This window comes from Artemia sp. Qi Xiang Cuo, chromosome 7, assembly GCF_049724085.1.
Source record: "Artemia sp. Qi Xiang Cuo chromosome 7, ASM4972408v1, whole genome shotgun sequence".
Taxonomy (NCBI): Eukaryota; Metazoa; Arthropoda; class Branchiopoda; order Anostraca; family Artemiidae; genus Artemia; species Artemia sp. Qi Xiang Cuo.
The window spans coordinates 38,382,589-38,391,561 of record NC_142800.1 but is presented as its reverse complement, the minus strand read 5'-3'; positions in this window follow the sequence as shown (position 1 = coordinate 38,391,561).

The window sequence follows — 8,973 nt, the reverse complement described above, 5'->3', positions numbered from 1 at the left end:
TTCTTGCCATAAAAGATCATGATCCCGGGTTTTCGTATCCCCCTCAGTAATTTTTTTCTTACAAATCCAGCAAATGTCGTGTTCTTTAATAGTCAACTCGTCTCCTGGTGATAGATTCATTGGATAGTGCGTATGACGCAGCCGTGAATTGACCTCATTTGCTGCTTTAATGAGAGCAACCATAGCTGTGCCAACATTATCTTCTCCACCCAACGTCTCAAAAAATCTACCAATTGCAAGGTATTACTTGCATCTCTTCACGCCTGTGCAAAAGAGAGGGCAATGGCCTCATGTTTTTTCACATGATTCAAGACGGATCCTACACATCCGTGAGAGCAGCTTCAATTTTCAGTGTCACCTTGTTGCTCTTCAATAGTGTACTCTGAAAGGTTTAGAGCCACAAGGTGGCATTGCCCCCTGAAACCGTTTCCAAAGACTGGTACCCATGACGCTTGCAGTGTCTCAAAGGATTATTTCATTTTAATTCAGTATAAAACCTAGATTGACACATTGGGAATAATAGCGTGTTGTATGATTTTTACCTTCACATAAAACCTGAATAATAAGTGGAATAAGAAAGAAATGTCCAATTGATTCAGGATCTTTTGCAGGATCAGAGAGACGCCATACCCAGTGCTTCACTTATTCAATGAACGGTGCCCTTACGGAATAAATTACCCCTTTTAATCACTAAATTCCCCATCTTCAAATTTTTCGTCAAACTGTAAAACTGTAACCCAGACTTTTAGATGTTCATTTGCCCATTCAAAAATGTCAATCCCCTTAAGTTTTACTGGGTAATGCCCATTTAAACAAGTAAAATCAACTTTAGGAAATTTAGAACCCTCCGCATTCTCATTTACTGTCCAATTGTTCAACATTGTCCTGCTAATACCATCCATCATCATAGGCTTATGTCCTGCCACAAGGACGGAATACTTGAATCACTCCAAGCCTGTGTCGAAACAAAAGTGTTGTACACCTCTAGTAGTTTTTAAAGTTCTATTATATTTTTTAAACTCCCCATCCCACCTCTCAAAGCAAACTCTCTTTTAAATTTAGTAATATTAACCTCTAATTTTTTTATAAATAATACTAATATCCCACTCCAATTCTCATTGTACCCCTCCTTTCCATTAAAAATTTCAACCACCCAATCCGAGAACACACCCTTATAATTATTCGAGTCAGGGTGCAGCGTCTGCATCTTTTTTTATATGATGGTCACGTAAAACACGCAAACTTGCATTTAAAAAAAATAATTTTAAACATGATGGATGCTTTTAAAAATCCTGTCCTCCCGCCTCCCCTGAATGTTTTTCAAAAAGTGCCCGAATCATGCTGACGTAGGAGTGGGCTGTGTCTATAGAGTCCGTTTGAATACTACCATATGAAAGGGAATTAAATGGATCAAAAAACTCGGCTCTATGCATATGAATATTTCGCAAGCGGTATCTGATAATTAAAAATTATCTAACACTGGGGGCGAGCCAGCTTTACTTTGTCTTATATCACTGTGAGGGGTTGTCTCGAAGTGGCTTACTGGCAGTTTTTCCAATAAATTGTCCAAAAATTCTTTGCTGGTGCCAAGATCCCACAATAAGGTGTTAAAGTCAATTGCGGAGAACCCCAAACTATCCTGACTCACCCCCGAACTTAAACCCCCCTCAAATTTAATTTCTACGGGCCCTGTACACAGACTATCATGAAATTCCGATGGCGGTAGCAAGATCTCAACAGTGACCTCTGGTAACGAGGCTACCTGGACTTAGAAGAATAATAAGAGCATATTAGCTCACTGAAAGGTATTTTTCTATGAAAAAGAGAGAAAACTACTCATTGAAATGCAAAGGCGTCCTATGCACTCACTACTGACATATATGGAATGCCGTTTCCATAGGGTACCTTTTGTATGCATAATGAAAGGGTACCATGCCCTCTTGCAACTGTATGCACTCTACTACTCCTAGAAATGCAAAGGTGTCTTATGCCCTCACTACTGATATAAATGGAATACTCCTTCCATAGGGTGCCTTTTGTGTGTATTATAAAAGGGTGTAATGTCCTCTTGGAAGTGTAACCCCCTTTACTACCGACCATATGCCCACACTACTTCTATATATTTTACAAGGCTCTAAAGGACACTTTTTTGGTTGTATTAAAAAAATAATTATGGGAAACTTACCGAAGGGGAATTGCTTCTGGCCATTTGGTTATAAAGGCATTGGCCCATGCTACCAGTTTGTCGGAGGCTTCTTCGACTGCTCCAGATCCTTTCCCAATGAATTTTGTAACGAGCCGATCGATCTCGTTATCGGCCTGGAAAAAAAGAAATAGGTATGAATGGAACTAGCAGGGACTCTCTAAATTTTTGAGTCATATTCTTAGGTATAAAATGAATGTTCCCTTTATTATAAACCTTGAAATAAGCCATTTTAATGTCTCTGAGTGATAAAAAATAGCTTTATTAGCTTGAAAAGACCAAAGGCTTATTCCTGAGGGGGCCAAGTCTCTTGAAACCTAATTGGGCGTAAATAAGCTGAATAGTAGGCACTTGAAAGAGTGAACAAAGTGTCATTATTTTTGAGGGGTAGAGTCTTTTGAAACAAGGAGTAGGGAAAACTTTAATATTCTAGGGAAAAGCAATACATATAAAACGAGTAAGCACTTGTTAGCTTAAAGATCCCCTTCAAAGCCTGAAAATGGCGAAAAACAGCCTTATCTCTGAAGGGCAGAGTCTTTTAAAACAAGGGGTGGGGAAACTTTAATATTCTAGCGAAAAGCAATATATATAGAACGAGTAAGCAATTATTAGCTTGAAAATCCACTTCAAAGCCTGAAAATGGCGAAAAACAGCCTTATTTCTGAAGGGCAGAACCTTTAAAACATGGAGTGGGGGAAACTTTAATATTCTAGAGAATAGGCATACATATAAAACGAGCAAGTACTTATTAGTGTAAAATATTCCTTAAATAGCCTAAAAAACGATATAAATTCCCTTGAAGAGCTGAAAGAAGTTAGGAAAATGCCTTTTACTAGGCAGAGAAGATAAGCTGATAGAAAAATAGTGAAAAATAGCAAAAAACAAAACTAAAGAGTAAAAGGCTCTCTGACAGGCAAAATATAACCTTATTAGGTTAAAAAGAAAAAAGGTGAAAAATAGTTTTCTTTAGATATTTCTATAATCTGGTCCTGGTAGAAAAAGAATCTCTGAGCAGTAAAAATACCTACTTCTTCAAACTCTGTTGACAAAAAGATGTGGGCTCTTGAAGGTCCCGGCAAACCATGATGGAGGGTGGACGGGCTGGCTACCTCATGATCTTTTGTGGGGGGGGCAGCGATGTCATGGGCTTGGGCGGGGGCAGCGGGGCTTGTCATCGTGTGAGAGGCCGCCCACTCTCTAAAATTTTCTGCCAGGTTGCATAGGGGCTTGCACTGACATTGCTGGTCTGTTTTGAGCGTGAGAGTCTCCGGGTATTACAGTAGGGATGCATCAGGAGGCACTGGACGAACAAAGGGACGAACAAGTTGGGCAAACAACACGTATAAGATCACAGTCAATCAGAGGCCTACAATTCGTGGACTAACAAGACCAAACCTCTTTCTAGGTCCATGAAAGGGCTAGATTACGACCAGGACGATGTGACATCATCAGACAAGACTTTCTGGGAAATTGATAAGTTTGAATTTACGTAATTTCCGTGACAAAATTTCATCCCGTGAACATTCCATGATAACTTAATATCATAAATTTGCAGGCAGGATTATATGCAATTAATACAGACATGAATTACGTTGAACTTATAGAGGTCCGATTGTGTAACAATTCATGACAGAAAAATCAATAGGCTTCATTAGGAATTTAAAATGTATCTGTGCACAGTTGCCAGAACAAAGGAAACGTCAGAGATTTATTGACATTTTAGGAGCTCCTTTGGGGTGAAACAGTTTGAAACATGTGACTTGACATAGCTTTAATTCTCGGCCTTGGTTGCTATAATAGACTAGTACACATTATGGGATGTGGGCGATATAAAATATGGTTTTTGGCAATGAAGTATGCTAAAAAGTTGAAAGTAATAGAGTCATCGGTGTCAAGATGACCTTGAATTGACCTAGCTTTACTTCCCGACTGTGTTCTGTGTATTACACAAGTACCATTTAAGCAGTGATATCAATATAAAAAGTTAATACTAATAAAGATGTAGATGCCAAGAAAAGAATTGTAATAAAGAAATTCAGAACAGTCCTTAGAAATCCTTAGAAATCAACTAGTGAGACGATTATGAGTATGAAGCATCAAGGACTGCAAGTACCAATAACCCTAGCTACCAAGGACCTCAATCTCCAAGGGTCCACTCTCCCCAACCTCCAAGGGGCCCCCTTCCTCCAACTATTTTTTAAGGACAGCCCCCAATTTTGAATATAGAGGCTCCATTAAGAGTTCTAAATGTGTAAGAAAAAAATTATCAGAACGTCATTTCAGACCTCATCTTTCAGAATTTAGACAAGCAAATGCTCTGAACATCCAATTCTGAAAGTTTTTTGCATACTATTATGAAATATGACAATTAAGAATGATATCTTTCTAAAAGTCCCCCCCCTTGGCCTCAAATGTTAATTCTATGATCTTTTAATATTATCACTACTCAAAGGTCCAAATGCGAGAACTTTTAATTTAATCTCATTTATTCTATACACTAATATCTAATCTCCTTTCCAATCTCTGGATATCAAATAATACTTCTTGTGCCTATACCAATAGCATCTTACATCTTTAACGATCTCGTCAGGATTAACGGGATAATACTCCATTTTAGGCTTCGTTATGGAGTTCTGAAAGTAGAAGTTTTAGTAATAACATTTGATTTTTAATAAAGTTGGATTTGAATTTTCAGAAATATGAACATCACACTTTAAAAAAACATCAGATTTTATTAATAAAATGGATTTTTGAATAGAGTTGGGTTTGATCCAAGTTCTCATTGGGTACATTTTTGTATATTTTTTTAATAGATTGAGGTTTTAGTTTTCAGAAATATGAACATCACAGTTTAAAATACATCTGATTTTTTTAATAACATTCATTTTTTTTAATAAAGTTGGGTTTGATCCAAGGCCTCATTGGGTACATTTTTGCATATATTTTTAATGAAGTGAGGTATTAGTTTTCAGAAATATAAAAATCCCAGCTTAAAATACATCTGATTTTATTAACAACATTTGATTTTTTTAATAAATCTGGATTTTAATTTTCAGAAATATAATAATAATAATAATAATTTTATTTCAACCCTTTATACAAATACATTTAAATGCTCAATGGAGTTATAAAAACGAAAGAAAAAAATAAAAAAAAAATCACATTACGCTACAAAACAAAATTAAACTGCGATAACTATGAAAAAGAGAAAAGAAACGAAATCAAAATCACGATTTTAATGCACAAGACTAGCCAATGGAAAGTCGTGTATTCTTCTATTTCAACTTTTGAAGCGGGTATACAACTCATCCATTTTCTTACTTAACTCAAAAATATAGTACCTCTGCGAATCCTAAGAGTTTCTGAACCATATGGGAATTCCCAATAAATATTTGCAGTACCGAAAAAAATTGAACAAATTCGGTTACGTTTGGCTTTACTAAGGCAATTCCATAATATGAACATCATAGTTTAAAAAACATCTGATTTTATCAATAATATTAATTTTTTAATAGAGTTGGGTTTCATTGGGTACATTTTTGTATATTTTTTTAAATAAAGCTGAATTTTAATTTTCAGGAATATGAACATCAGAGTTTAAAAAACATCTGATTTTATTAAAAATATTGATTTTTTTAATAAAGTTGGGTTTGATCCAAGGCCTCATTGGGTACATTTTTGCATATTTTTTAAATAAAGTGAGGTTTTAGTTTTCAGAAATATGCATATCCTAGTTTAAAATACATCTGATTTTATTAACAATATTTGATTTTTTTAATAAAGCTGGATTTAATTTTCAAAAATATGAACATCACAGTTAAAAAAAAATTGATTTTATTAATAACATTGATTTTTTTTAATAAAGTTGGGTTTCATTGGGTACTTTTTTCCATACTTTTTTGTAGTGGGGTTTTAGTTTTCAGAAATAGGCACATTCCAGTTTTTTTTAATTCCAATATTCACGGCGCCTGGTACTTCAAAGTATCTGAAATGCCGCTATTCATTTACCTCTTTCAATGGCCTCGAGGTTTTAAATGTCTATTGAACCTTTCTTTGAAGGTGTTAACAGAGGGATTTGCAGGGATAATATCCCCAGGAAGATCGTTCCAGGTAGAAGTGCAACGCCGGATGAAGCTGTTCCTCAAGTACTCGGTTTTCGGCGTATCCTCCTTTAGATAATTGGACCGAGCTGTATGCCTTCATGTCTGCCTTGTCGGCTGGACAAAGGGGGCACAATTCAAGAGAGCTCGCATGAGGGAGGCGAATTTTTGTACTTGTAGAAAACAGCCACCTAGCTTTACTTCCCGAGTATGTTCTGTATTATACACAAGTACCATCGAGCACTGTTGTCAATATAAAATATGCAATAAAAGAGATATAAATTTTTGACTTAACACTGAAAAACTTGATAGTAATAGACTCATCAAGATGAACTAGCTTTACTTCTCGAGTATGTTCTGTATAATACACAAGTAGTATCGAATAGTGTTGTCAATATAAAATATGAAATAAAAGAGATGGAAATTTGTTACTTAACGCTGAAAAAAGTTGAAAGTAATAGACTCATCAAAACGACCTAGCTTTACTTCTCGAGTATGTTCCGTATAATACACAAGTACCATTGAACAGTGTTGCCAATATAAAATATGCAATAAAAGAGATAGAAATTTGTGACTTAACGCTAAAAAAGTTGAAAGTAAGAGACTCATAAAGATGACCTAGCTTTACTTCTCGAGTATGTTCTGTATAATACACAAGTACCATCGAGCAGTGTTTTTAATATAAAATATGCAATAAAAGAGATAAATATTTTTGACTTAACACTAAAAAAGTTGAAAGTAATAGACTCATCAAGATGACCTAGCTTTACTTCTGGAGTATGTTCTGTATAATACACAAGTACCATCTAGCAGTGTTGCCAATATAAAATATGCAATAAAAGAGATAGAAATTTGTGACTTAACGCAAAAAAACTTGAAAGTAATACACTCATCAAGAGGACCTAGATTTACTTCTCGAGTATTTCCTGTATAATAGACAAGTACCATTAAACAGTGTTGGAAACTCTTCTGAATTACCTTAAAGAAGAGAAAAAAGTTAGCTCAATTTTGAATTTTACCAAAGAAGAGTTACAGTTCAATTCTAATTTTTCTAAAGAAAATAAAAAAGCTTCCACTTCGGTTCATAATTTCCCAAAGACATAAAAACATTTAAAGTTCTGTTCTTAATTTTTCCTTAGAAGATAGAAAAGTTATACTATGACTTTGAATATTTTCCATGAAGATAAAAAGTTACTTCTTAATTCTAAATTTTCTCAACAAAGTGAAGAAAAGTTAAAGTTCTCTTCTGAATTTTCTCAAGGAAAAAGAAATTAGTTAGAGATCAATTCTAATTTTTTCAATAAAATAAAAAAGGTTGCACTTCAGTTCAGATTTTTCTCAAAGAGATGAAGAAATTTAAAGTTTTGTTCCAAATCTTTCGTAGAAGATAGAAAAGTTATACTTGGATCGTGAATATTCTCCATGAAGATGAGGAGCTCCACTTTAATTCTGAGTTTCCTCGAAGAAGTGCAAAATGTTCAAGTTCTCTTCTGAATTTTCTTAAAGAAGAGAAAAAGTTAGCTCAATTCTGAATTTTAGCAAGAGTTACAGTTCAATTCTAATTTTTTCGAAGAAAACAAAAAAAGCTTCCAGTTCAGTTCTTAATTTTCCAAAGACATAAAAAATTTAAAGTTTTGTTCTAAATTTTTCCTTAGAAGTTAGAAAAACTTATACTATGGTTGTGAACATTTTTCATGCAGATAAAAAGTTCCACTTTAATTCTAAATTTTCTCAACTAAGTGAAGAAAAGTTCAGGTTCTCTTCTGAATTTTCTCAATGAAAAAGAAATTAGTTACAGATCAATTGTAATTTTTTCCAAGAAAATAAAAAGGTTCCACTTTCGATTCTGATTTTTCTCAAAGAGATGAAAATAGTTAAAGTTCTCTTCTAAATTTTACCGTAGAAGATAGAAAAAGTTATACTAGGATTGTGAATATTCTCCATGAAGATAAAAAGTTCCAGTTTAATTCTAAATTTTCTCAACGAAGTGAAGAAAAGTTCAAGTTCTCTTCTGAATTTTCTCATCGAAAAAGAAATAAATTAAAGATCAATTCGATTTTTTTCCAAAAAAAATAAAAAGATTCCACTTCAGTTCTGATTTTTCTCAAAGAGATGAAAAATTTAAATTTCTGTTCCAAATTTGTCGTAGAAGATAAAAAAAGTTATTCCTTGATTGTGAATATTCGCCACGAACATAAGAAGCTTCACTTTAATTCTGAGTTTTCTCAAACAAGTGCAAAAATGTTCAAGTTCTTTTCTGAATTTTCTTAAAGAAGAGAAAAAAGTTAGCTCAGTTCTGAATTTTACCAAAGAAGAGTTACAGTTCAATTCTAATTTTTTCAAAAAAACAGAAAAGCTCCTACTTAGGTTCTTAATTTCCCAAAGACATAAGAAAATTTAAAGTTCTGTTCTAGATTTTTCCGTAGAAGATAGGAAAAGTTATACTATGATTTTGAATACTTTCCATGAAAGATAAAAAGTTCCACTTTAATTCTAAGTTTTCTCAACAAAGTGAAGAAAATTTCAAGTTCTCTTCGGAATTTTCTCAATGAAAAATAAATAATTTACTGATCAATTCTAATTTTTTCCAGAGAAAGTAAAAAGGTTCCACTTCAGTTTAGATTTTCTCAAAGAGATGAAAAAAATTTAAATTTCTGTTCCAAATTTTTC